General features: G+C 42.9%; 1 protein-coding gene across 3 annotated transcripts in view; it reads right to left on the reverse strand.

Annotated features, from left to right (window-relative positions):
• LOC119966494 (integrin beta-1-like) overlaps nt 1–5,670 on the reverse strand; it is a 130,661-nt gene extending 124,991 nt beyond the window's left edge. For 2 of the 3 annotated variants that reach the window (XM_038798275.1, XM_038798273.1), the window contains exon 1: nt 5,378–5,585. The gene's annotated coding sequence lies outside the window, so the exon portion shown is untranslated. Of the gene's footprint in view, nt 1–5,377 lie in introns of all 3 variants that reach the window. The other variant, XM_038798274.1, reaches the window with a different exon arrangement.
• Between the last annotated feature and the right edge of the window lie 330 nt (nt 5,671–6,000).

Below are 6,000 nucleotides of genomic sequence, written 5' to 3' on the forward strand. Positions count from 1 at the left end.
GGTTCCCTCGCTCGACCACTTCCTCCCTGCCTAACAGGTACATACTTATCAAGGACACGCAGTAGCTGTTCCTTGAACATGCTCGACATTTCCATTGTGCCCATCCCCTGCAGTTTTCCTCTCTAGCCGATGCTGAGAATGGACTAAGAATGGACAATAAATGCTGCCTTGTGCACGTCACTCACATCTTAATAACAAAGTAGACAAACGACCAATAGTTTGTTTGAGGATAGTTGTTGCTGTGGTCTTTAAAAGGTCTGAAAAAGAGCTGAAATGTTTAGATAAAGAATTCCAATGTGATGGGGATAATAATTGATTGTTCTGTCCAGATGAAGCAGAGGACATCCGGATTAAAGTCAGAAAGAACAGAGAACGTCCCATGTACTTAATGATCCGTTGAGCTGCTTGTAGGAAAAAAAGTACCTCAGTACACGCAACAATAAACAAATCCAATTCAATCCAAATCAATTTAGTGGGGCACAAACTCAAGAGACCACGGACTACAGGATAGCAGAATTGAGAACCGGGTGGATGCGGTAGCAGTTAGCAAATAGCTGTAATTTTCCCAGTGTGGAGCTGGGAAAGCTAATCGGTATTGATACACAACATTAAAGCCTTGACAAACCGACATTTGAGTCAGGTGGTCATAGGTTGAAATCTCACTCAAGAGACCCAAGGACATAAACCAGGCTGACACATCATTGTTGCATTAAAGGAGGGCTGCAGAATCAAAGGCTTTTAGTTGCAATATTAAACCACAGCCCGAATGCCAGTAAAGTTCTTAAGGTACTCAAAAAACACCAGATAACCAAAGTTAATCCAGCCAACATTTGGTCCTCAAATCAACACCAGGCCAACGGTCATTTACCAGTGCAGAAGGAAGCCATTCAGCCTATCGAGTTTGCACTGCCTCTCTAAAAAGAGCATTCTGTCTATTCCCACTTCTCTGCCTTATCCCCATAACCTTGCATATTCTTTCTTTTCAGATAACAATCCAATTCCCTTTAAATATCTTGATTGAACCTGCCTCCACCACCCTCTCAGAAGTCTACTCCAGACCCCAACCACCCTCTGGGTGAATTTCATTTTCCTCACATCACTTTTACTCCTTTTACCAACGATTTTGAATGTGCCCTCTAGTTCTTGGATGCTCTCAAGTGGGAACAGTTTCTCATTATTTTACCATGTTCCTAACCCTCAGGATCTTGAATACTTCTATCAAGTCTCCTCACGGCCTTCTTTTCTCCAAGGAAAACAATCCCAACCTCTCCAATCTATCCTCATAGCCTCAGTTCTATGTCTGGAATCATTCTTGTGAATCTCCTCTCTACTCAATGCCCCTATTAATAAATGATGTGGAGATGCCGGCGTTGGACTGGGGTGAGCACAGTAAGAAGTCTTACAACACCAGGTTAAAGTCCAACAGGTTTGTTTCAAACACGAGCTTTCGGAGCACGGCTCCTTCTTCAGGTGAATTCAGCCATTCACCTGAAGAAGGAGCCGTGCTCCGAAAGCTCGTGTTTGAAACAAACCTGTTGGACTTTAACCTGGTGTTGTAAGACTTCTTACTGTCCTATTAATAAAGCCTAAGATTCTATATGCTTTATTCACTACTCTCTCATCATGCCCTGCCATCTTCAATTACATATCTTCACATACACCGGGGTCCCTCTGTCCTGCACCTCCTTTAGAGTTTTCCCTTTATTTTATACTGTCTCTCAATATTCTTCCTCTCGAAATGAATCATCTCACTTCTCTGCATTGACCTCAATCAGCCACTTGTGTGCCCAATCCACCAACATGTCTATGTCCTTTTGAAGTTCAGTACTATCCTCAACAGAGTTGACAATGCTTCCAATCTTCAAATCATCTGCAAATTTTGAAATCATGCCTGAACACCCCAGTCTAGGTCAATAATATATGTCAGGAAGATCAAGGGTCCCAACCATGACCCCTGGGGAATTCTATCAAAAACCTTCCGCCAACATGAATAATCACCATTTATCACTGCTTTCTATTTCCTGTCACTCAGCCAATTCCTTATCCAAGTGACTACCGTCCTCGTTATTCAATGAGCTAGAATTCTGCTCTTGCACAAGTCTGTTCTGTGGCACTGTCTTTTGAAAATCCGTATAACCACATCAACAATGTTGTCCTTATCAACTTTCTCTCTTACCACCTCATACAAAAAGCCTGAAAATTAGCTAAACATTATTTTCCCTTAATGAATCTTTGTTGGCTTTCCTTAATTATCCTGCACTTATCTAAGTGACTATTGATTTTGTCCCAAACTATAACTTCCAGACGTTCCTTTAACACTGAAGTCAAACTGACTGATCTGTAGTTTCCAGCTTTATCTTTGCACCCCTTTTTGAACAAGGGTGTAACATTTGCAATTCTCCAGTCCTCTGGGTCACCAGTGTCTCAGGAAGACAAGAAGATCATCACTAGTATCTCTGCAATTTCACTCTCACTTCCCTCAATATCCTAGGATGAATATCCTTGCTTTGACAAGGAGTCATCCAGACATTAGCTCCTTTTTCTCTCCAGATGCTGTCAGACCTGAGATTGTCCAGTATTTTCTGTTTTTGTACCCTAGGATGAATCTCATCTCGTCCTCGTACCTTATCTATATTAAGTAAAGACAGTCTTTGTAACACCTCCTCCTTCTCAATTGATGCTTGTGATATTGGTGTATGCAAACTGGCTACCACTTCTGCTTACAAAACACATTAAAAACATTTAGTTGGCAAAGACTCTGGAATACTCAAGGACATGAAAAGCAATTTATGAATGCCTTTTGCTTGCAACTCTAACATGTTGTGGCATGAATCTGAAAATTGCCAAAAAACAACTTGCAATTATGCCCTCAGGGCCTCCTAAAAGTTATTCAAAGCTAAGTAGGAAATGATTTAAAGTGGGGACCTGCAGTGATGTGTCAAATCACTAGTTAAATCTTTTTTCCAATTAATGTTAGTTGAAGGATAAATATTAGGCAGAACACCAGAAGAATGCCCTGCTCATCTTTGAATCATACCATGGAAGATTTATTTTCCCCTGCCTAAAGGGTCAGATGGGATCTCAGTTTAACATCTTATCTGAAAGACTGAATATTAGACACAAAACATGCTTCCCAGCAAATCTAGGCAATGGTACATTGGCCCACCTGTCAGGGGGCAACCCACTAACCCAGACAAATGATGTTTGGCAAAGGTGAAAACAGCATCAACTTTTGGTACAATAAACATTCCATTAACTTTATCAACTCTACATTGGGGTTGGCCCATGTGTCAGGGGGTAACCCACTAACTCAGACAAATGATGCTTGGCAAAGATGGAAACGGCAACAACGTTTGGTACAATAAACATTCCATTAACTTTATCAACTCTACATTGGGGTTTGTACTTTTTACATTGGTTAAACTTTGACTTTATTTTACAGAAATATCTTTAAAATATTTATTTGGCACATTACTGAACAAGGTACTTGGTGCTACAAGATATAAATGTGAAAACAAGCACACAAAAAACTGACTGATGGCAAGCATTGTGAACAGCTGTCACAAGGGGCGGCACGGTGGCACAGTGGTTTGCATTGCTGCCTCACAGCGCCAAGGACCCAGGTTCGATCCAGGTCCCGGGTTACTGTCCGGGTGGAGTTTGCACATTCTCCCCGTGTCTGCGCGAGTCTTAGCCCCACAACCCAAAGATGTGCAGAGTATGTGAATTTGCCATCCTAAATTGCCCCTTAGTTGGAAAAAAAGAACAGCTGCCATATGACTAGAACATAGTTAATTTTCTGTTGTAAATGTTTAAAAGGGTGTGGGACTCATTGAACTTTAGTTCTGCATTCTGCTAACAAAGATAAGTTTCATAATAATTCACTAAGACAACATCATACTGTCACCTTGAAGACAAGCCAAATTCATTCCCCAATTTTCTCCTCTCCAGAAAACTATTGACTTGTGACAGAATGCCAGTTTCACAGGATCCGTTCTGGCACCTTGCCCCCAACAGCCACTGCTCTTATACAAGGCAAGGTAGTGAGTTTCAGTAGAAGGTTCATCAAAAAAAAAAATCATACCCAAGCCCAACTATCGCATCTGGGGAAATCACTGACTAGTGCAAAACCTAGCTCCTTTTGTCTTTTCTAACACAGGGTCAGCAGTAGTGTCCTTCCAGGAACTCCAGCCAAGATCAACAAATTGAATGGAAAACTCAGCACTTTTTCTATAACTTCAATATTATCAACCTTCAGTCAACAAGGCACTAGGTAAGTTATAGTAATTGACAATGAAACAGCATAAACAACAGAGGATGTGTAAAATAATTATTAAACTAAGTTTTAATAAACTTTTAGGCATATTCTCTTGAGTTTCTAAGTCCTAACAAAAGATCAACTTTGGTTTGTGGGCAGAAAGTCATCAGTAACGAAGACTCTTTAATAGTTGTCAGATTCATTGCGAAAAATGACAAAGTAAATGCTGAAAACTGATCGATAGGTAATCTTTCTTTCCCTAGACTGAAATTGGTACATTAACAAATGGAATGGCTAATATGCTTCAACACCTCTTGTCTGCTGAAACCTATTTCCTTATTTGTGCATATGCGAATGTGAGATACAAACAGAATAGGTCACGGTCCATCACTTGCATTAGAGTCCAAAGCCTTAAAAAAAAAACAGCTTTAACATACCTACAGGACAGGATGCCTCACAATCTTATAAGTATTGAAAAAAAAGTGAGGTAAATGTCCCTAAAACTGTTAAAAGTTGGATCTTTTCTTCAACCACTTAAAACTGCGACCACTAATAAAAAAAAGGCAGTCATCTTCCACGACTTTTAGACAAAAGACAAAATACACGCCCTAAGGCCACTAAGAAAAAGAGGCGTGGAGCATTCTCTAGAACAAACTCTTTAGCTGTTTAACTGTCACGAAGAACATTCAAGGTTATATGTAATCTGAAGATAAAAAGGTAGAGAATTGAAAGGAGGGATAAAAGATAAGGGACTAAAAGTTTTAGTTGAAGGGGGGTGGGGAAAAGGCTCAATCGGGCCGATTAAGAAATGCCCGAATTCTGGTACTAAAAAGGGTCCACGAAAACAGTCGTCTCCACATTTAGAGTAGATTAGGAGCTTCACCACCCTCCCCCGCCTTTCCTGTGCGCGTGTAATATATATGTGAAAAGATATATATTTAAACTGGCTGCATGTTCCCCACCCAAAAATAGGACATGTCCCACATTCCTGCCCTTTTTGCGGCAGGAGATAGAGAAAGAAAAATAATCTTTCTGCGGATACCTCTCTCCCAGACAAGAGACGATGAAGAGCGGCCAGACACCCGAGGGGCTTTTCTTACCCCAGGCCGGCCCGCTTACCTTCAAAACAAAAGTCGATCAAGGCGAAAGATATTTACAGCCGTTGAGATTTCCTCTGGCCCCCGGCCCTCTCAGAAGCGGCGGTTGTTATCAGCACAGACTATCCCCCCTCCTCCTCGTTAACGCACTCTCTTCAAACGGCGCTTTGTCTTCTCTTTCTTTTTTTCAAAATCTTCTCCCCACCCAACCCGATTTCCCCACCTCTAACTCAGACTCCGTTTCTCTTCTTCGGGACGTCGCTCCGTCCAGCGGTGGCGGCGGCTCCCTTCTCTCTCACTCGCTTCACTCACTCACTCCGGTCGCCGACTCCGCCCCGAATGCCGCCGAATGGTTCCGAGCCCGGCCGAGCGACGCTGCCGACTGGTTCCACGCTCTGTCCGACGGTTCCGAGCCCGGCCGAGCGACGCTGCCGACTGGTTCCGAGCCCGGCCGAGCGACGCTGCCGACTGGTTCCGAGCCCGGCCGAGCGGCGCTGCTGCCCCAGCCCCCGGAAACGTTCCAGACTGAAGACGTCACTGCGTGGGCGTGGTGCTGAGTGAAGGGTGATGTCATTGGTGATGGTGGTGGCTCTCCTGAGACCAAACAGACCACTTTGGTTTGGGGGTCTTCGCTTTGGCTGGCAT

The sequence above is a fragment of the Scyliorhinus canicula genome, chromosome 5, assembly GCF_902713615.1.
Source record: "Scyliorhinus canicula chromosome 5, sScyCan1.1, whole genome shotgun sequence".
NCBI lineage: Eukaryota > Metazoa > Chordata > Chondrichthyes > Carcharhiniformes > Scyliorhinidae > Scyliorhinus > Scyliorhinus canicula.